This window comes from Schistocerca piceifrons, unplaced genomic scaffold (assembly GCF_021461385.2).
Source record: "Schistocerca piceifrons isolate TAMUIC-IGC-003096 unplaced genomic scaffold, iqSchPice1.1 HiC_scaffold_2171, whole genome shotgun sequence".
NCBI lineage: Eukaryota > Metazoa > Arthropoda > Insecta > Orthoptera > Acrididae > Schistocerca > Schistocerca piceifrons.
The window spans coordinates 2488759-2512527 of record NW_025728088.1 but is presented as its reverse complement, the minus strand read 5'-3'; the positions used below and the strand labels follow the sequence as shown (position 1 = coordinate 2512527).

General features: G+C 42.0%; 1 long non-coding RNA gene across 1 annotated transcript; it reads right to left on the bottom strand.

Annotated features, from left to right (window-relative positions):
* Positions 1 to 5124: 5124 nt before the first annotated feature.
* On the bottom strand, positions 5125 to 22579 carry LOC124742186. Its single transcript, XR_007010210.1, has 3 exons — positions 22447 to 22579; positions 16961 to 17252; positions 5125 to 6026 (listed from the first exon to the last, which is right to left on the bottom strand). It is a non-coding gene; the product is annotated as an uncharacterized LOC124742186 (long non-coding RNA).
* Positions 22580 to 23769: the final 1190 nt, after the last annotated feature.

Genomic DNA, 23769 nt, shown 5'->3' with positions numbered 1-23769 from the left:
GTACAGTGGGTCTGTGGTAAGTACCCTGTGTCATGCAGTTCATTGTGGTTTGTGGAGTAAGGATGTAAGTGTAGGCTCATTGTTTTGGATAGTTAGACAGACGATAAAATGCTGAAGTACAAAATATATGATTGCCTGGACAAACACAATGTCCTCAACTCTTTAACTACAAAAATTTAGATGCTCTATGATACTTGTGTGTTGAGATTACAAAAGAAAAATGGAAATTAAAGTCGTTTAGAATAAAGAAAGGTGCACAACAGGCAAGTTCCCTTTCCCACTTACTCTTCACCACAGTCAGGTTCTGTACTGAAGGAAGAAATCTAAATGCTTTCATATTTGCAGGTGTGTCGCCATTTGGGGTTAAGCCAACACAGAGGTACAAGGAAACTGAATGTGTCAAATACTAAATTCGAGAAGTTGGGCTAACTGGTAAATGGAAACAGAAACGAGACAGTGGCAATTCAGTAGCCTGCCGTGACAAGAGTGCCATTTCCATGTTCTGAACAGGCTACGCAAGGACTCCAATCCTTCAGTAATGTAAAAAGACTTACTTCCTCTAAGATCTAAACCTACTGTGTTCACGACTTTCCTTCTGCCCTTCGTATCCTACAGTTTTGAGAGCTGTGTCCTAATCGAATGCTATAAAAATTAATCACAAGTTTATGAAATGAAATACCATAGGCCTGCTCCACAAAAGGCAAGGACACAGATCAGCAATGGGAGCAATATGCAGGACCTGCAGGTCAGAGCACCCACAGAAGATAGGCCGAGTGCAGCGAGACCGAAATGTCGGTGTCGTGTGAATGGGATGCGGGCTAACCCGACTGTCAGTTATTACACAGAAAGGGATGTGCCAGGATGAAGAGTACGAACTGTATTTGTTTAATCACAACTGCTGTGAAAGATTGTGCCTAGTGCTTCAAAAACATAAATGCCTGACTTCAATTACGAATCTTCCTGGCTTTGTGTGCTAGACTGGGACTCAAACCTGGAGCGAGTGCCTTTCACTGGCAAGTTCTCTACTGACTGAGCAATAGAATGACAAGATATGCAGAACAACTATTGTGAAGTTCGGGAGGTAGTGGCAGAAGTAAAGCTACAAGGGAAGGTCACGAGTTGTGTTCAGACAACTCAGTTAGCAGAGCACTGCTGTGAATGGCAAGGTGTATGTGCTGGTCAGGCACACAGAGTTTTAGTCTGCCAGAAACTTTCAAACTAGCACACACACTGCTTCTGATTGATCCGTGTGCAAACACAGAATGAACTTTCAAATAGTTTGAGAGACAGAGAGGGAGGGAGGGACTGGGGGAAAGAGGGAGGGAGGGAGAGAGAGAGGGGGGTTGGTGGGAGAGAGAGAGAGAGAGAGAGAGAGAGAGAGAGAGAGAGAGAGAGAGAGTGGGGTGGGTGGGGGAGGGTGGGAGGAGACAGGAATAATAACTAACCAACAAGCTCACAGTGAGCTTCAGTAACATTTCACCTTCGTGTGCCCTGACATAGCATTACAAAAGGGTCACCACGTGGGTGTCAACTAGGTACTGCAGGACAACAGTGGCTAATATAATAATTTTACATGGCTCAACAGTTTGGTGCAACTCTTTCAATTGGATACCACTTTAGCGGCATGCGAGTCCCTAATCTACTCCAGTTGTCCAATCGGGGAAAGGGAACCTACAATTTAACGTGGAATCTGAACCGTGTCTCACGCCTTCCCGTCAGGGTGAGGTTAGGGCTGGGGTAAAGGCAGACTGAAATACCTCTGTGTTTCAACCAGGATTTGATACCGAGAGCTCTCAGTTTCTGAGCACGTGCTTTAGCATTATACGAGGACTATTCAAAATGTATCCAATCTTATTTTTTATGTCGACACCAATAGTGGCTTTGGGACACACATCCCCTCTATGTTGGTAAGCGTACATAGTGCAAACGTGTGATTTTTTTTCACAATAGCAGAAACAACCAGTCACTGCCTAGTTGTTGCCAGGTGAACACTTATAAGAGATAGTTATCGGATTTGGTCGTGAGGACAAAATGACAGAAAAAGTGGGACAACATCAAATTTGTTTTAAGCTAGGCAATTCTCAGGTCGATAGAATCGACAAGATTTGAGAAGTGTTTGGGGACGAAGTGACGGGTACCACATATATAAAGGAGTGGCACGACCACTTCAAAGATGGCCATGCATCAGTGAAGAGTGAAGCACATTCAGGTAGGTCTTCACCATCCAGAGAGCTGATAACGTAAGGACACTGGTGATGCAGGGTAGATTAAACATGAGCAGAGAACTTGCACACAAGGTTAAAATTAGTGTTGAACCCATTCATGCCATCTCAGGAGAATTTATGCCAAAGTTTCTAACAACTGAGCATAAGCAACTTCATTTGGAGATCAGACAGGACTTGCTGGATACTGTCCGTAGTAATCCGAACTTTTGTAACGCAGTAATCACTGGTGATGAGTCCTGAGTTTACATGTACAACGGAGAAACAAAGTTCCTCTCATTGCAATGGAAGTATCTGTCATCCCTGAGACCCAAAAGAGTGAGGCAGGTCCGCATCAATGTGTAAGTCATGCTGACCATCTTTCGTGACTCCAATGGTGCAGTCTGTCACGAGTACGCCCCAGAAGGTCCTAATGTCAACGAGGAGTACGACCGAAAGGTTACCTGCGTGAATCGGTGAGACACAAACAGCTGGACTCACAGGCAGTGGGCACCCTTCACCGTGACAATATGCGTCCTCTCATCATTCTCCATTAATTCGGAGTTTTTTTTGGAAAACAAAAAAAGACTGTGGTTTGTCAGCTTCCTGTTCCCCTGACCTAGCACTGAGTGACTTCTGGCTTTTCCGTACACAGGAAAAGGCTCTGAAAGGGATCAGATTTCAGAACAGGGAAGACAACGTGCAGAATTCGACGGAGCAGTTGAACGCCCTACCGAAAGAGGCTTTCTGGTGATGCTTCCAGCAGTGGCAGCAGTGTTGGGAGAGGTGTGTAGAAGCTGATGGGCACTGCTTTGAAGCTGAAACTATTGTATCTGAATAAAGATTGATTTTGTAGCTAAAAGTCAGATACTTTTTGAATGGACCAAGCCTGAAAATGAGGACTACACATTTTAGAATATCTGTATAGTAGATATCTGTATAGTAGACAAAACACTAGGCTTGTTCCAAGTGTGCCAGGTGTTTACTTTGGAAGATAAAAGTACTAGATTAGTTACATCAGGAGTTATACCAAAAATGGAGTCTTTTGTGATTTGATTAATTACTGCAACTGTGAAATGCACAGTTAAATATGACTATTGAAAGACATTCTTTGTTTATTTACATGGTACTTGCATAATGTATGTAACCTTGATGAAAAATTATTTATAAGACACTGTATACAATTACTGTATGCACTTGATAAATATTTGTCCTCCTTTGGTACAGATGGTCTGAGCACCACCAGAGTGTGACCAAAGAGGGTGCACGATGACCACCCCTGCCCCCTCCACTCCCCTATGATGGATTAACTACGAGGGCAGTTCAATAAGTAATGCAACACATTTTTTTTCTCGGCCAATTTTGGTTGAAAAAACCGGACATTTCTTGTGGAATATTTTCAAACATTCCCGCTTCGTCTCGTACAGTTTCATTGACTTCCAACAGGTGGCAGCGCTGTACGGAGCTGTTAAAATGGCGTCTGTAACGGATGTGCGTTGCAAACAACGGGCAGTGATCGAGTTTCTTTTGGCGGAAAACCAGGGCATCTCAGATATTCATAGGCGCTTGCAGAATGTCTACGGTGATCTGGCAGTGGACAAAAGCACGGTGAGTCGTTGGGCAAAGCGTGTGTCATCATCGCCGCAAGGTCAAGCGAGACTGTCTGATCTCCTGCGTGCGGGCCGGCTGTGCACAGCTGTGACTCCTGCAATGGCGGAGCGTGCGAACACACTCGTTCGAGATGATCGACGGATCACCATCGAACAACTCAGTGCTCAACTTGACATCTCTGTTGGTAGTGCTGTCACAATTGTTCACCAGTTGGGATATTCAAAGGTTTGTTCCCGCTGGGTCCCTCGTTGTCTAACCGAACACCATAAAGAGCAAAGGAGAACCATCTGTGAGGAATTGCTTGCTCGTCATGTGGCTGAGGGTGACAACTTCTTGTCAAAGATTGTTACAGGCGATGAAACATGGGTTCATCACTTCGAACCTGAAACAAAATGGCAATCGATGGAGTGGCGCCACACCCACTCCCCTACCGAGAAAAAGTTTAAAGCCACACCCTCAGCCGGTAAAGTCATGCTTACAGTCTTCTGGGACGCTGAAGAGGTTATTCTGTTCGATGTCCTTCCCCGTGGTCAAATGGTCAACTCTGAAGTGTATTGTGCTACTCTTCAGAAATTGAAGAAACGACTTCAGTGTGTTCGTAGGCACAAAAATCTGAACGAACTTCTCCTTCTTCGTGACAACGCAAGACCTCACACAAGTCTTCGCACCCGAGAGGAGCTCACAAAACTTCAGTGGACTGTTCTTCCTCATGCACCCTACAGCCCCGATCTTGCACCGTCAGATTTCCATATGTTTTGCCCAATGAAGGACGCAATCCGTGGGAGGCACTATGCAGATGATGAAGTTATTGATGCAGTACGACGTTGGCTCTGACATCGACCAGTGGAATGGTACCGTGCAGGCATACAGGCCCTCATTTCAAGGTGGCATAAGGCCGTAGCATTGAATGGAGATTACGTTGAAAAATAGTGTTGTGTAGCTAAAAGATTGGGGAATAACCTGGTGTATTTCAATGCTGAATAAAACAACCCCTGTTTCAGAAAAAAAATGTGTTGCATTACTTATTGAACTGCCCTCGTACTGTGCTGGATCTCAGGTGCAGACGTAAATCCACTCTAATAGTAGATGCAGGAGATCATAGCACATGGTGGATAGATTACACAACATGTAAGGTGTCCTTACCCAGAAAACCCATACTTCTTTGAAATTTAGAAAAGTGTACAACAAACCCTAAGAAGATCCATGTATAATTAAGCAAAAAGGTTGATGGAAAGGTCGTCTCAATAACAGTTGATTCACCAACGTAAAACCTTCGCTAGGTATAAGACACCTTTTATTTGCCTTTTACAACAGAAAATGAGTTACTGCAGATTTATTCTAGCCCCCAACACCATAGGCATTCTGGCAGATGACTAAGTTAAATTTCAAAATAACTGAAAAAGTTATTTCTAGCCAGCTCTGAACCCAATGTGTATTGCTCCTAGGACTTGCCTGTGTCATGGGCATATTCCGTAAGATACACTACAAGCTTACAACAACATTTCGTTGCCAATAACCTTCAATTATTACTAGTCACAAGTTTACACAGTCATTTTACATTCTTATTTAAAGATTTCTTATACAATTGGTTAAATATACATATAATGGATAATATAAACAAACACAGGCACAAAAGTTTTATAACTGAGTAAGTCTCTTAACCAGTTCATAGGTCTTGATATTACCAAATGCAGTTCACTGAGATCACCAGGAAAGTTTATAATAAATGTTCTTCGATCATATGTTGACAAGTCACTTTCACACAGTACGTGGACTACACCACAGGATTAACAAATTAGAATAATAATTCTAAAGTTTGTACTGCTCAAAATGGAGATACCTTTAAATTTTCATATCTTCACGGCTGCTGATATGTCGGACACTTCCATTTTATGTAACTCACATTTTATTAGTGCTAAATGCCTAGCTGCAGTAAATGACAGTTCTGGGGTCAGATGAGGAACTCGAGTAACCAACGAAGTGGTCCACACTCCCGAGAATGGCATGTACTGTTCATAGAACTGTTCCTCTAATGATGGAAGTCTGCAGACACCTACAGCGTACAGTCAGCCTCTACATTAACAAATCCCCACGACACTTGCCTGAGTAAGCACACACCGTGAGGGGCCTGCGATCGCAGTGCCGCCGACAGTGGCTCGTCGGACAAGTCGGTCAGACTCGGACTGTAGAGCTGAGAGCTTTTTCGTGTAGCTTCTGAAAATAAAAACATTTAGTTTAGAGAGTGTACAGTGCCTTCAAACATGCAATTTGGTATAGTAGGAAAGGGAAGAGAAGGAAAAATAGTAGAAAAACATGGACAGGGAAAGGTATGAAAAAGAAATGTGCCTGATAAACCAGATGTTAGCAGTGATTTTATGTCCTGTGCAAAATTTTAAGATTTACTAAGAGGGTATCAGTTCTTTCGGACATGTCCGAAAGAACAGATACCATCGGTGACCGTGCAGCTCATTAGAATGAAATTACAATGAAATGAACACCGTTAGCTGCTTACAGGCGTTGACATACATCAACGGGAACAGATGAAAATGTGTGCCCCGACGAATGTAGTGCGGGACAATACATTGAGAATGTGGGTTTCGCGGGAGGCGTGCCAGAGATAAATCCCTGCAGTCGCGCTATCCTCTGTGTCCTCGGTGACTCAGATGGATAGAGCATCTGCCATGTAAGCAGAAGATCCCGGGTTCAGGTCCCGGTCGGGGCACACATTTTCATCTGTCCCCGTTGACGTATGTCAATGCCTGTAAGCAGCTAAGGGTGTTCATTTCATTGTAATCTGGTTTAAGAATCGTCTAAGAAGGTTGTATATGTGCAAGAGACCTGGAGACAATGGCAAGTTTCAGATTGATTGTATAGGGTGATCCGTCTAAGACGTCATAAGAGTATTGCATTATATTTATTAAGTTAGTGAATAAATCTCCAAGCGATTTTCTGCAATGTACATGAAAATGGGGCGAGTTAACAATGAATGACCATGCTTTGTGAGGCAAGCTGTCAGCACCTAGTTCACAGTGCAAACAGCAGATGTCAGAAGCACATTGTACAACCTACAGAGGTGACAACAGTCAACACACGCTGAGTGTGCTACCTTGTAAGTGAAAATGGTTGTTACAAAGCAACAACGTAGTCAATGTGGCATGTGGCCTAAAAAATTTTCGAGTGTTGTAGAGACCCAGGGAGTTTTCAGGTGTCGGTGCAGTGTTATCAGCCCATTCTTTCTTGTGGAGGAGACTGTTTGTGCTCTCAATCACCTGGAAATAATTGACCAGTATGTCATTTATCAATTACAGAAAGATGGGATACTGGACATCGATGTCTATCAACAGGATGGTGCTCCAGCACACTTGGATGTCATTGTGTGAGGACAATTAAACCAGATATTCAGATATTCAACTATCGCCAGTGTGGGTTTGGTAGACCCCTCCCACAGCCTTTAATATTCCGGCCTAACATCAACATTATTTCCATAAAAACCGCAGAATCTGACTGACCTACAGAGTCATGTTACAGTAGCCTTTTATCAAATCACTCCAGGAATGCTGCACACCCCCGAGGCACAATATGTGCCCCATTTGCAGTGACCGACATGTTGAGAGCTAATGTGCTGTGTGACAAATTTCAGACACGAAGTCCATCCTCCCCTCCACATGTATGTGCTGCTAATAAGCAACAAGTTTGCACACTTTCTTGTATATAGTGCTTTACTTTTCCAACATCTCAAATGTGTCACCTAACATAATGGTAAGACACGAGATTTTGGAACCACATTTATACTGTAAGACATTTCCAGGGACAGATGTGGGCTCTGACCACAATTTATTTTTTATGAACTGTAGATTAAAACTCAATAAATCACAAAATGATAGGAAATTATGGAGATGGAACCTGGATAAGTTGAAAGAACCGAAGATTACTGAGAGTTTCAAAGGGAGAATTAGGCAACCTTTGACTGAAACAGCAGAAAATGAATGGGTAGCTTTGACAGATGAAATAGTCAAGGCAGCAGGGGATCAAATAGGCAAACAACGAAGGGCTACTAGGATCCTTGGATAACACAGCAGACACTGAATTTAAATGATGAAAGGAGAAAACATAAAATGCAGCAAATGAACTGGGTGCAATGGAATACAGATGTCTAAAGAATGAGATTGACAGAAAGTGCTAAATGACTAAGCAGGAATGGCTAGAGGACAATGCAAGCCGTTATAAGCCTGCATAACTGAGGGAAAGATAGATGCCACCTACAGGAAAATTAAAGAGACCTTTGGCAAAAAGAGAAGCAGCTCTCTGAATATCGAGAGCTCAGAAGGAAAAGCAGTACTAAACAAAGAAAGGAAAGCTGAAAGGTGGAGCCAATATATAGATGAGTTCTACAAAGGAAATGAACTTGAATACAGTATTGTAGAAAGGGAAGGGGATGCTGATGAAGATGGGGTGGGAGACATTATACTGCGGGAAGACTGACAGAGCACTGAAAGAACTAAGGCGAAACAAGGCCCCTGGAGTAGACAACATTCTGTCAGAACCGCTGATAGCTTTGGGAAACCCAGCCACAACAAAACTATTCCATCTGGCATGCATGATGTGTGAGACAGGCGAAATACCCTCAGACTTCATGAAGAATGTAATAATTCCAATTGCGAATAAAGCAGGTGCTGACAGGTGTGGATGTTACCAAACTATCAGGCTACTAAGTCATAGTTGCAAAATACTAACAAAAATTATTTACAGAAGAATGGAAAACTGGTAGATGCCTACCTTGGGGAAAATCAATTTGATTTCCAGAAAAATGTAGGGACAGGCAAGGCAATACTGACCCTGTGACTTATCTTAAAAGACTGCATAAGGAAAGGCAAACTTACACTTATATGATTTGTAAACCTACAGAAAGTTTTTGACATTGCTGACTGGAATACACTCTTTTAAATTCTGAAAGAAGCAAGGGTAAAATACAGGAAGTGAAATGCTATTCAGAATTTCTACAGGAACCAAATGGCAGTTATAAGAGTCATGGAGCACAAAAGGGAACCACTGGTTGGGAAGGGAGTGAGACAGGGTTGTGGCCTATACCTATCATTTGGACTGTATGATGAACATGCAGTACAGGAAACCAAAGAAAAATTTTCTGAACAAATTAAAGTTTCGGGAAAAGAAATAAAAATTTTGAGGTTTGGTGATAAGAACTTACAAAATAAAAATAAAATAAGGTGATTTACTGTTTAATTGTGTTCTAGAAAAAACTGTAAGGATCTGAAATTCGGAGCTAAACAAATCACAAAATTGAACCAATGAATCTGGGAAGGAAAACAAATGGAATTAAGGTAAACTGCTTGGCTTTTGTGGATGATTTTGCAATACTTTCAGAAAACCTGACAAAAGCTGTTCTTCAGATAAACCTTCTGGAATAAATAGCAAACAGAACCGGTTTCAAAATTTCGGCTGGAAAAAAACAAAATTCATGACAAGTATAAAAAATGTGCCAAAATTCACAGCAAAACAAATAGATAAAATAGAGCGAGTAAATAAATATACATATCTTGGGAGACTATTCAACAGAATGGACTACAAAAATCTGCAACAGATGTAAGGATTAACAAAATGGAAAGAGCATAGGGTTTGACCAAAAATATTTACAACAAGAAATGTATATCTAGAAAAACAAAACTAAAACCCCACACCACACTGGTTCGACCAGAATGTTTATATGGATCTTAATGCCTAAAAATGAACTATAAGATGGACAGATTAGAGGTTCTCAAAAGAAGGATTATTAGAAAAATAACAACTGCAATAAAAACTGCAGATGGTTGGAATATAAGAAGTAATGAGGAGATCTACAAAAATATAAAGAAAATATATGAAGTAATGGCCACACAAAGATTAACCTTTTTTGGACACCTCTACCGAATGGATGGAAATAAACTAACAAAGCAAATACTGCTATATTTCTGAAAGAAGAAATCGACAATAGCATGGATTACAGTAGTAAGGAAAGATCTACAAAGAAACAACATTAAAGAACCAGAAATAGCAGAAAGAAACTGTTTTAAAAATAAAATACTAAATTTGGGAGGCATTCAAAGCAGAAGAAATAAAATATGGGGAACAACATGGACAGAAGAAATGAAGAGACTTTATGGAGAGAAAATGAGGGAATACTGGAAAAATAGAAAATAACAAAGGAAGATGAGGAACTGAAGTTGTTAACATGATCCTAGTTGGTCAATACGATTAAAAAAAGTTTCAGTGCACAAAATAGCTATGGTCATAAGCGCCCATTTGTGACTTAGTGAAGGATAAAACAGGAATTGAAATCAGCATCAATGGGAGCGAAACTTAATGAGGAGGAAAACTAAAAAAACAGAAGGAAATCTTAGAAAAGTGCTATTGAAGAGGGGGTTGTTTTCCCCAAAAAAAGTTTCAAATGACCAATGTCATCTCACTCACACTTATAAACTCAAGGACACGATCAGCTGAGCACGAGTCATCTGCTAAAATGGAAGATATATCGGGAAACAGCTGTAAACAGGCACAAAGCGGTTTAAAATAGGGGCACTGAAGTAACAGGTGTCTCACCATCCACGACTGAGAGCAGTGGGGACAAAGCAGAGGAGGAGCGCCACTTAAAAGATCTCAATGGCTAAAAAGACAATGCCCAATCCAGAGTCAAGTTAAAGTTACCTCCTCATAACAACAGGGCCAGACGGAAGAGGTCAAAGCACAGGGAAGAGGTTTTATGACCCACAATTTATTATCCTGAAGTGCAGACCAATGAGTGTGCCATAAAAGAGTAACACAACAACATAAAATGCTCTGTAGACCAGCAAACGGAACCGTGCAAACGGCGGGCTGAGGAATACAGAGAGCAACCTTTGCCACTATATGGGCTGCCTCTTTCCACATATACCAACATGCCCTGGGATCCAGAGGAATGCCACAGAGATTCCCCCCAAGTGGAGCATATGGAGGCAGGCCTGAATCTGGTGGACCAGAGGGTGGACAGGATAAAGAGCTTGGAGATTGAGAAGAGAGCTCAGCGAATACTAGCATATAATATACTGTATCCGCTGACAGCAACAGATGTATTGGACAGCACGGAGAACAGCAGTAAAAACTGAACACTGGTCAGGAAACTGAAATTTAATAGGGGTGTCGTCAATAATATAGGCTTTCCTGACACCAAAGGTGGTCTTGGAGCCGTCAGTGTAAATAAATGTGGCATCCTCGATTTGTGTGCATAGAGCAGCTAATGCCCAACAATAAACTAGGGGAGGGGTACTATCCTTGGGAAGCTGACAAAGGTCACAGAGAAGGCATGTCCAGGGGTGGGGCCAAGGTGGCAGCGTACTCCTATTTGTCAGGAAGGTTTTAGGAAATTGGAAGGAAAGTGAATGTAGCAGTTGACGGAAGTGGACTCCTGGTGGCAGCAGAGAGGAAGGGTTGCCTGCATACCCTAAATTCAAAGAGGCGTTGGGGGGGGGGGGGGGACACGGGTCAGATTAGCAGGCATGGAAGACAGATGACTATCAAAATGACTCAGACAGCTCACTGATCGGACAGCGGAGGTTCAGCAGTTTCAGCGTAAAGGCTCTCCATGGGGCTGGTGTAAAAAGCTCCAGATGCTAAATGCAATCCACGGTGGTGGACAGAGTCGAGACACTGAAGAATAGACGGCTGTGCAGAGGAGTAAACTATGCTTCCATGGTCCAATTTTGAGCACAGTAAGGCGCAGCATAGGCGGAGGAGGATCACTCTGTCCGTTGCCCAGGAGCAGAGCACAGAGGGTGTTGAGGGATCGCAGACAGCGAGCCGAAAGATATGAAATGTGGGAAGACCAGCACAGTTTTCTGTCAAACATAAGTCCCAAAAAATTGGCGACATCTGTGAATGGAAGGTCAACAGGGCCTAGATGTAAAGATGGCAGATAAAACTCCATACCACGCCAAAAATTTACACAGACAGTCTTACTGGGAGAAAATTGGAAACTGGTTTTGATGCTCCACGAATGGAGGCAATCGAGGCATCCTTGATGACGTCATTTGAGAAGGCTGGTCTGTTGAGAGGTGTAGTAGACTGCAAAGTCATCGAGAAAGAGGAAGCCCGAGACATCAGAAAGTAGACAATCCATAATTGGATTTGTGGTGATGGCAAACAGTACAACGCTTAGCATGGAACCCTGGGGCACCCCTTTTTCTTGAGAGAAAGTACGGGATAGAGTAGTGTTCACCTGCACCTCAAATGTGTGCTCTGTCATAAATTCACGGATGAAACGGAGTAGCCGACCTTGAAAGCCCCAAGAGAACAGCGTGCAGAGGATGCCTGTCCTCCAACAGGTGTCGTATGCCCTCTCCGTATCAAAAAATATAGCTATCGTTTGGTGTTTGCTGAGAAAATTGTTCATGATATAAGTGGACAGAGCAACAAGATGGTCAACTGTCGAACGATGCTTTCAGAAACCGCATCGGGCTGTTGTTAAAAGGTTTTGGGACCACAGCCACCAGCCTAAATGGCTATTTACCATATGCTCCAAAACCTTACAAACACTACTCGTGAAAGAGATTGGGCGATAGTTGGAGGGGAGATGTTTGTCCTTTCCAGGTTTCGGAACAGGTATGACAATAGCTTCCCGCTATTTTCTGGGAAAGGTACTGTCAACACAAAAGTTGATTATGAAGGCGAAGGAGGTTGCACAGACAAGGGTATGATAGATGCAGCAACATGTGGACGTGGATACCATCTGCTCCCAGAGCAGAAGAGCGAGAGGAGGAGAATGCATGTCTGAGTTCCCGCATAGAAAGAACGGCATTATACCTTTCACGATATTGAGAGGAAAAAGCAAGAGGTTGCTGGTCCCTCTTTCGCAACCCATTTCTTCAGGAGAAAGACTGGTGGGTAATTCAAAGAGCTCAAAATTTCAGCAAAGTGTTGACCCAATGACTTAGAGATTGCGACTGGGTACACTAAGGTATCCTGCATGACAGTTAGCCCAGAGGTTGGGGGAAAACTGGAAGTGACGGATATCTGTCGGATTGACTCCAAACAATTGATGAGGGAGTGAAGGCATTAAATGAGCTGCTAAAGAAATTCCAGCTTGCCTTCTTGCAGTCGTATATGATGTGAAGGCATCGCGCACGTAACTGCTTATAGCAGATACAGTTGGCCAACGTAGGATGATGGCGGCAAACACGAAGAGCACGTCTCCACTCGCGTATCGCGTCATGGCACACCTCGTTCCACCGAGGAACTGGGGGGCACTGGGGCAAAGGGGAACTACGAGGTATCGAACATTCTGTGGCTGTAAGAAAAACTTCTGTAACACGAGTGACCTGATAATCGATGCTAGGAAATTGACGGTCATCAAATGTTGCTAGATAGGAGAAAAGCGTCCAATCGGCTTAAGAAAACTTCCAGTGTCTTGGGCGCATAGATGGCAATTGTGGCTGTAATCGAAGGACACATGGAAAATGGTCACTCGAGTATTTATTGGCAAGAGGGAACCATTCAAAGTGCCAAGCTAGCTGAATAGTACTGACCGAAAGGTCCAAATGAGTAGGCTGACATGGAGGCACACAAAAATGTAGGTTCCCCAGCGTTGAGGCAAACAACATCCACTTGGTGGAAGAGGTCAATCAACAGGGAGACTCTCGGACAAGGACGCAGAGGTCCACAAACTAGGTGGTGGGGATTGAAGTCCCCAACCAGCAAATAGGGGGGCGGAAGCTGACGAAGAAGATGAGGGAGATCAGCTCTTGCCATTGGTGTGGACGATGGGATGTATACAGCACAAAGAGAGAAGGTGTATCCAGAAAGGGAAAGATGGACAGCAACAGTTTGGAAGGAACATGGAGAAGAGTCACGAGTCCTCCATATGCTGGAGTGCCATCAACAGAGGGGAGATCAAATCAGATTCACTTAAAATGAGGAAAAACAATGTGATCGCGGGGATGCAGCTTTGTTTCCTGATGACAGAAGATGACCGGCGAGTAGGATCATAAGAGGATCGACAATTCATCCCAACTGGCTCGAATGCCACGGATATTCCAATGGATAATGGACATCGGGTGGACAGAAAAGGGAAGAATGTGACCAAGGTTGCCGTCAACTCAACGACTGCTCAGAGCCAGTGACCGACAGCGTGGAACAGCATTCAGCCGAAGGCAGAAGATCCCGATCCATAGGTTGTTCGGCAGCAGCTGCTGCCACCAGCAATCGGCCGGTTGATCGGCCGCCAGCAGTGCGCCTGGGCCACACAGAAGACGGCCAATCGCGGTGACCGCCAGGTGGTGCTGTAGATGAGACATGCTGTGGCGGAGAAGGAGAGGAACTGGGTTTCTAATTAGCCTTCTTGGAAACAGGACGTTGAGATGAGGGAGGGATCGACGGTTGTGAAGTCGGGGTACGTAAAAAATCTTCACGAGTAGGCTCTTTTTTGGAAGTCTGGGTGTCTGATTTTGGGGCTTGTGATTTAGCAGAGCCCGATGAAGGGTGAGCCATAGAGTGGGGATGTTGAAGGGGTGATCTTTGCACTGGCCGATCTGACGACCGTGGCACTAAAGGTGAGATCACAAGTCTGCGTGGCCGCCTCCTTTGTTGGCCGAGGAGAGGCAAGGACAGTGCTGTATTTACCTGCGTGAGGCACAGTTGGCTTTCGACTGGCGAATAACTTTCGAGCAGCAAAGATCGACACCTTTTCCTTCACTCTGATTTCCTGAAATAACCGTTTGTCTTTGAAAATGGGGCAATCTATAGAGGAAGCAGCATGGTCGCCCATACAGTTGATGCAACACTGGGATGGAGGTGGACAAGCACCCTGATGGGCATCCCTGCCACAGGTTACACATTTGGCCATATTGGAACATGACTGGCTGGTGTGATTAAACCTCTGACACCGATAGCAATGCATAGGGTCGGGGATGGTAAACATGAACTGAAAATATCCTGCTTTAATGTTCAATGGAAGTTGAACTCTGTCAAACATCAAAAAGAGAGTGCGGATCGGCACCAATTCCTTCTCAACCCTTTTCGTGACTCATTGTACGGCCATTACTCCCTGATCAGACAGGTAATTTTTAATGTTCTCATTTGATAATCCGTTGTGTGATCTTGTATAAACCACACCACGTGATGAGCTTAAAGTACGGTGCGCTCCCGCCTGGATAGGGGAGGTGTGTAGCAGCGTAGTTTGAAGCAATTTATGTGGCTGGAGGGCACTATCTGCTTCTAGCAACAAAGTGCCATTTCGTATCCAGGAACATGACTTTACAGGACCTGCAATTGCATTGACACCTTTCTGAATAATGAAAGGGTCGACTGTCGAGAAGTCTCGACCTTCGTCAGACTGAGAAATGACTAGGAACTTTGGCACTGACAGAAGAATTGTCCGTGGCTGAGACTCGTCTAGCTTTCTCTTGTGGGCAGAAGTTTTAGAATTAGAAGAAACCATTGCAAAAGTATCCACCACGATTACTGGCGTCTCTGATGGCGTTCTCCTTCCTAGTGGGAGCCCTCTCTGAGGGCACTCCCGCCTTAGGTGATTGTGTACACCTCAGGCCACACCTCCCGAGAAACGGACGGAAGGACCGATTGGCACGTTCGGAAAGTACCAACTCGGGTAACCGCCCCTCCTCGGGCCTGGCCTTTACCAGGGGGTACGTACGTGTCCTACTTGTCTATCTGGGGTGGGGAATTACCCGTTACCCCGTCACCGGCTACGCGTGGGTTGGTCTTCAGACAGGCACAGGGAGGAAAGAAAGAAAAGGAAAGTAGAGAAGAATTCTCAAGCGCTGCAGCTGAGAAGAAGGGAAAGAGAAGAATCGAGAAAAGAGAAGGGCAAAGTAAGGGCAGATATGTTACATTGTAGAGATAAAAGAAGAGAAATCACTTCATTCGTTCACAAGTGTCCATCTCTGGATGTAGGCGCAAAACAGACTCCCAAAGAGAAGGAGAAGGGGAAGGGGAAGGGGAAGGGGGAGGGGGGGAGGAGAAGGATCGGGGACAGGAAGGGATGTGGAAAGGGAAGGCACGCAGCCCAGAAAGGAAAGAGAGTTGCATGAGCTCGGGGTCACGTGCCCACCATGCACAAAAGAGTTGTGGACGACAAGAAATTTGTGGCACAGTGTAACGAAAGGAATGGATCAGTTGATAGGACACATCCAGAGGCATTGTGGCAAATACAATTTGTTAATGGAGGGAAGTGGGGGGGGGGAGTAAAAATTGTACAGGTAGTGCATGTCACGAACACAGTAAGCAGGTTCAAATTGATGTAGCTGCAGTATTTATACATAGATTAAGAGGTCTGCACATGATTGGCTAGTATCAAACCAGCTACATCAAACCATCCTTTGGACTGAAGGCCACAAAGTATGCCTACATTTAAAATACAACATAATAAAGAGTCACAAAAAAAGAAATGAATGTAAGTCTCACAAAAGGGCACCAGGTAACAGATTTTTCATTACAGATTCAAGTGCATACAGTGGTTAAATAGCAAAAGAGGCAACCTACAACTTCAATGTTCTGCATCGTTTGGTAAAAGCAACCACCCAATTCTGAAGTTTTCCTCTGGCAAATGAAGAATGTAAATTTTAAGTGTGCATTGTATCTGACTTCTTTTACTCTTGGTCTTTAGAAGTGTGTTGCCTTGACAACACATTTATGTACAATTCTCCAATACTGTTATTTTTGCAGTTAAGAATGTCAACGGAGAGTGCGTGGAATAAAAATTAACATTCACTGGTAGCAAATATATTTCCCTTATAATGCAACAGGACTTTAATGTTAAAGGTTCAAGCAACTAACTGTGGCTCCTCGTTTGTGCATTTCAAACAAAACCGATAAGATAAAAACACAAATTACTTTTTGATACTGAGTAGCACATTAGCCATCTATTAAGAAACTACACCTCAATCTAAATAGCTACACAATGTGGACAATCTGTATACAGTAGGCCTACATGGTTCTTTAATGTGTTGTTAGCACAGTTAAGTGCTCCTTAACAGCTCCATTGCTAAACAGAGATATACAATCTGCCAACAGCAGCATGCAACTCAAGAGCCTGAAGTATACTGTAAGTGCACTTTAGGCCAACAGTTCAAATGTAGGTAGCATTACACATTATATGAACTACTCACCATCATCCTCAATTTATGACTTCAACTTCAGTCACTGCACAAGCATCCATTTTCATTTTCACTCTTTTCCAACTTAACCTTTTTTGCGGTAACTTTCATCTGACATCTGTGATCCTGCCTCTTCAGCCTTTATTTCTTTCTGTTATTTGAAGATGTCTCCATTTTCCACAATTTTGTCTTGGAATCCACCAGTTTCTTACATTTCAGGGGAGGTAATGCTGACAGCTCGGGTTTCTTTTCCGTCCTCTCAAAAGGTTCTTCTGCCATTCTGTTTACAGCTGTCGCTAAATGCCTTGTCGTGCAAAAATACAAACAACGGTAACACCAAAAATTCTGAAAACCAGTTTACTTACATACACATCTCAACACTACCTTTGATGATGAAGCCCTTCACTATCTGTGTCAGTTCCAAACACTAACATTTAGTCCAGTCAATGAAAGAAAATTAGGGGAAAAGTCACGTAGTCACAAAGTTTTACACAGTTCTAGGATATATTGTCACAAACATTGTACTAAAAACCCTGACCTGTGGAGTGTGAGCATTGGTGTGGGGGTAGGTTTAAAGGTAATTTTTTATTTTTGTTCTTGAATGACTCAAAAACAACGGATCCTGGGGAAATTCTTCCCCAATACAAAATTAACCTGCATTCACTTCCCTGCCAAAAAAGGTTCTAGTCACTTTTTCTCTAGGACTAATAGTTTGCAGAGGATGAAAAAAATTGCAAATTACGGCACTAAAAATATTGTTCCAATGGTAAAAAATTAATGTACTTCCCTCCTTTCTAGGTAAGCAAACTGAAGGTTAAGCAGGTGATCCCCCTCGCTACATCACAAGAAGCAACTACAGGGTACATCACAAAGTTCTCCGTCCACAATACGCCACACGAATCGCTGGTGACACAGCGTGCAGATGTCCGCGGGGAGGGTTTATTTTGCACAAAATGAGTTAACACTACACAGAATGCAGATACAAGTTACTAACAACACTAATGCAGGGAATGTACATGAACTGGATGTATGTAAATCTCTGCACAATGTTCTACACTGCAAGAGGAGAAACTGATTCTTAGTGATCCGTTACGGGAAAGGCAGCTTCCCCCACCACAGGTGCTGCTCCCCAGCATTTCCTGTCCATTTGTATTATGCAAATGGACAGAATAGCTTCATTGAACTCATGTTTACACAGTGGAGTTATTTTCAGTTTACTGGGTACTTATTTGCAGTTGTTGAGTGCGCTACTCATATCATGTAAAAAAGTTCAACAGATGGAACTGTCAATTGTCTACCACGCTGAAGAGACTCTTCCAAATAGGACACACTGTCAATATGTACAGGACATCATAGATTTCATTGTCACAAGCTGGAATACTTTTCACAGCACGAGGGTTATCAAATGCATCACCCTGCTTCAGTTCTCCAAAAATACGATGAGGCTCAGAGGCTTAATCCACTGCAACAAAAGTAGGTCACCAAGACTATAACAGTTGTTCAGATATTTCAACATAAGTCAAGCAATGCGTTACAGCAGATAACTGTTATAGACTTCAATATTAACAGTCACATTCCATCAGACATAGCCACACCTATCTCGGAAGATGTACTGTGGATGTGCGTTAAGTGGTTCCACTCGGTGCAGCCCACTTTGCAAATGCAGCAATTCATGAATTATGAATGGAAAATATTTATGCAGTCTACCTGTAACACAATTAATGGGAGAGAAGTGCAGTAACATTTTTAGTCATCCATTAATTCACCACCAAGTGCCTAAAACACAATTACACGGTTTTACAATACACAGCAGCAGGGTGCCACTTTTTACAGTCCAGTCCCTTTCCCACCAACAACACATAAGTAACTGACAACATAATAGCTCACTTAACACCTTCAAATAAATAGGCCTACTCCCTTTCCAAACAGGAAATAACTTCACTATATAAACACAAGTTCTGGGTATCACTGTTAGCATTCAACCGCGATTCTTATACATATATTTTAACAACGCGTTTCAAGAGACACTGCTCTCATCATCATATCTTGAAACGCGTTGTTAAAATATATGTATAAGAATCGCGGTTGAATGTTAACAGTGATAACCAGTATAACGAAAACTGCTACCTCGACTCCATAATGGATTATATTAAACACAAGTTCACCAAAGCTATTTTGTCTATCAGCAAAAGATAAGTGGACACGAAACACAGGGCAGTTACAGCCTGTCTGTAAACAGAGAAGTGAGCAGTACTCACAATGGTGGAAGTGATCTTTCTTAGAAGAACACTACGTCTTCTGAACAGAACCATAAAGAACCAATTTCTCCTGTAGCAGTGTAGCACAGTATGCAGAGATTAAAGTAGATTCTGTTCATATTCATTACCTGTATTAGTGTTATTGGTACCTTACATTCGCATTCCATGTATTGTTAATGCACGTTGTGCAAACTAAACCCTCCTCGAGCGTGTCTGTGCACTGTGTCGGCAGTGATTCATATAGTGCACTACAGAGGGGCCATATAAGTTTGTGATATACTCTGTAGTTGCTTCTTGTGACGCAGTGGACGAGATAGAGTGGAGGATCACCAGCTCCACCTTCAGATTTGTAGACCTATGGAGGTGGGAAGTGCACAAACACAGTGCAGTGAGCTACCTTCACTCACACTCTACTCCACACACCTCCCACAGCCCAGCCTGTTTCACCCCTGGAACACAATTTATCCATTAGTATGCCTCTACTGCAGTTAGATATGGTACACAATTTAATAGTTGTTTTTAACCCGTTCCAAATTATTGGTCCAAGAGGAAGAAAAGTACAGTCCCTTTTTGTAGGAAATTGAATGTAGTGTAATTTTGCACTGGAGAACAATTTCGCCAGAAGCCGAGGTTTTCGATTTGTTGGAGAAAAAATAACACACAGGTAACGAATATGAAGGAAGGTGATCTGGAAATCTAAAAGTATGTATCTAAAAAAAGGAAATTGACAAATCAAATAACAAAATGAAAACCATATGGAAATATGTTAAAAGCGAGACAGGGAAAAGCCTGTCTGCCAAAGAAGTGATTAGCTTAAGAACTGGGAGCCTTTCGGTGGATGCTCCCGAAATGGTGGCTAATATCTTTAACAATCATTTCCTAACAGTCACCAACCAAATGGGATGCCAGGGTTCTGTAAAGAATGCTACAGAATACTTGCATAACACCTTAACTAACAAAATAGATGAGAAGCATCTTCGAAAAACTACAGTGATAGAATTAGAAAAAATGATTGTCTTTAAAATGTAAAAATTATGCTGGAGTTGACAACACTTCCAGCAAGTTACTGAAATATTGTTGTAAAGAAATAAGTACAGTCCTCTGCCATATTAGTAATACATCATTGGAAGAAGGTGTTTTTCCCAACAGGCTAAAATATGGGCTTATAAGACCAATTTATAAAAAGGGAGAAAAGACTGAGGCTACAAACTATAAACCAATTTCATTACTCTCAGTTTTCTCCAAGGTACTAGAGAAATTGATGCATAGCAGAATGGTTGAGCATCTTAGTAAATATAATATCCTCAGCAGTAGCCAGTTTGGCTTTTGGAAAGGGGTATCAACCGTGGATGCAATACATGCCTTTGTTGACAACGTTATGGAAGCCATAATTAATAATATGATGACGGTTGGAATATTTTGTGACCTGTCAAAAGCTTTTGACAGTTTAAGTCACCATATTCTCTTGAGTAAAGCCAAGACCCTAGGAATGGGTGGAACCGTAGGCACGTGGCTTGAATCCTATCTGTGTGGTAGAAAGCAGAAAGTAATCGTGGAAGGACTGCATGGTGGCCAGGTATCTTCAGAATGGGGCTCCATTACTGCAGGAGTACCTCAAGGCTCAGTACTGGGCCCACTGCTCGTTCTAATATTTATAAATAACTTAGCACTATGTACAGAATATGGGAAAATACTCATGTTTGCTGACGACACCATGTTATCAGTTAATAATCTCTCAGGGAATATGTCAAATGAGGCTGTAAATAAAGCTTTTGCAGATTTGACAAAATGGTTTGAAACCAGTGGCCTTACAGTCAGCCTAAAAATGACAAATTACATTCACTTCTCTTCTAACACAAATGTTACTAATGAAATGAACCTAAAAATGGGTGAGCACGAGATTTTGAAGGTTGAGTCCTCCAAATTCTTGGATCTGCATATAGATAGCAAAGTGGCACCACCATATTCAAGATCTGTGCAAAAGGCTAAGCTCAGCAACATTTGCCTTAAAAATAATTTCAGACACTAGGGAAATGAGCACAATAAAAACTGCATATTTTAGCTATTTTCACCAACTTATGGCCTATGGTATAATATTTTGGGAAAATCAACCAATAGCAAAAAAATGTTCCATGCACAGAAGCGAGCAATCAGAATTATGTGTGGAGTACACCCTAGGCACTCGTGCAGGGATCTGTTTAGAGCTCTACAAATCCTTACAACACCTGCCCAATATATTTTTTCCCTGATGTGCTTTGTTTCAAAAAATAGCATCTTATTGAAAATCATACCACAGTTATAACACCCAAAGAAAACTGGATATCCATTATGAGCTAAAAACGAAAAACATGGTCCAGAAGGGGGTTTTATACAGTGGCACCAAGATTTTTAATGCCCTCCCACCGCTCATTAAAGAACTGGTTGGAAACATGCCAACGTTTAAAGAAAATCTGAAGCAGTTCCTTTTAGATGAGTCTTGTTACAGTACTGATGAATTTCTTAGCAAAATCTCTTGTTTGTGCTTAAAACTTACTGTGTGACCTTTACAATTGATTAATCATACTCCGTAAGTACAGTGTAACTTAATACAATACCCAAATTTATGTATGTCTGTATATGACGCCTGTATAACTTAAGAACAATACCCAAATTTATGTATGACTGTATATTCTTTCAGATGTCTTGTATCTTAACTAATATTAAGGGTATATGGTAAACTTCACAGTTTCTTTAATCTAATGATAAGATCAATGTATATGTGCACAAAACAATAATCTGTAAAAACCTTGACTCGTTCTATATCCAGGGATATGTTCCCATATGGATCTATGGAACACGAAATAAATAAATAAATCCACATCCACCCCAACGCTCACACCGCACCAGCCACGATTTTTTGTGTTCAACACACTACCTCCTAGCACTGTGCAACAATATGCGAATGCAAGATTTTTTGCCTTCACTTTCCTTGTGGATGGCTTAACGACGGGCGACAGTTAAAGGAACGCGATGTCATCACTAGCCCTGTGCAGGAGGGGGAATCTGCCAGTAAGCGGAAATAAAAATGAGTAGACTGGCTGATTCACTCTGCAGTACATGATTGATAGCTTTTCAGGTGAGAATACTTCCGAACATATTACTTCTTGTTATGCATGGTTAAGGTCAATATATGGTCTGTAACTAAATTTAAGAATTACTAATATATTTTATGTAAAGGGTATGTAACATGATAATGCTCACAATGGCAGTTATCCGCTGATATCGGATGTTACAAACTTCAGTGATAAGGCCTCATTTGTAATAATCGGCAAAGTCCGAAACTACCTTCTGCTAGAGTGAAAATTGATAAATTTCAAATGCTTTCAGCGTTATTGTCCTGACAACGGAGTGTGAGAAAACATTTGAATACTAGCATTGCCAACACGATAAATGAACACACATGATGTATGTACTATACGATAGTTCTATATAAATTGCTTAACAACCCATGTTTGAATACCGATTAATTGAATTATTGTGTGCGTAGTTGACATGCTTTACAGAACTTTTTTCAAAAAGAAAGGTTTGCAAAGCGGTGTTTCACTTTCTAACTCTCGCTCTGTTTCTCCGATAATATTGTATATACTATTCGTTACTGTCAAGCTGTGTTTACTAACTACCAAGGCAACTCACAGTTGCGGGATGTGGTGTGCATAACAAATTATCTTGTACGTTATTTGTTGAACCTCGCTATTTCTGCAACTATAACAAATATAGTACTCGCTCAAATTGCGGTGCTGCTGATGTACTGAAAATGGTCAACAACATGTTCCTGTAACATGCATAACTTTGTAACTGTAATAACGAAAACGATTCTCGTAGCAGGAGATTATTTCTTCCTTACAAACAAAAATATTTGGGAAGTTTTAAATTTTTGAGTTTTTAAAGCGTGTTGCCAATCCTTGCACCACTTCGAAATCTTATTAAGATGTGACAGAACATGGGATTATTTTTCAGATAGTAGACCTATTTCATAATTATTTATTCACCCATGGATTATTTAGTACAATAGTATAGAACCTGTGGAAAACATAACAGAAATAATATACTCTACATAAGGCATTAACAAAATACGATACTGCATAAAGTCGGCCAGGACCTGATCGAAGGAAGCATCCCAGCATTCATGTTAGCAACAAGGGGAAAGATGAAAACACAAGTCAGTATGGCCCGATGAGAAACAAATCCCAATGTTTTGAATGTCAGTCCGGTACAATAAAGGTAATCATAAAATACATCGCGTATATTGTGACTGCAACAGCTACAAAAAGTGAATCAATGAACACGAAATGTTGAAAATAAAAACACCGTCGAAAAATTGAAAATAAATGACCAAATTATATGAAAGAATGACGTATTGTGTATTTTGCATTTTTCTGCAATCAATGATGTAGGTAAATCATTAAACTTCTATTCAAAACAATGCTCAAAAAATTGAGCACATTATGTAACACTGCTAAAAGATGTAATGCATGAACACTCGAAAACCTGCCATTATAATCATCACAATTAGGTTAGTACCAT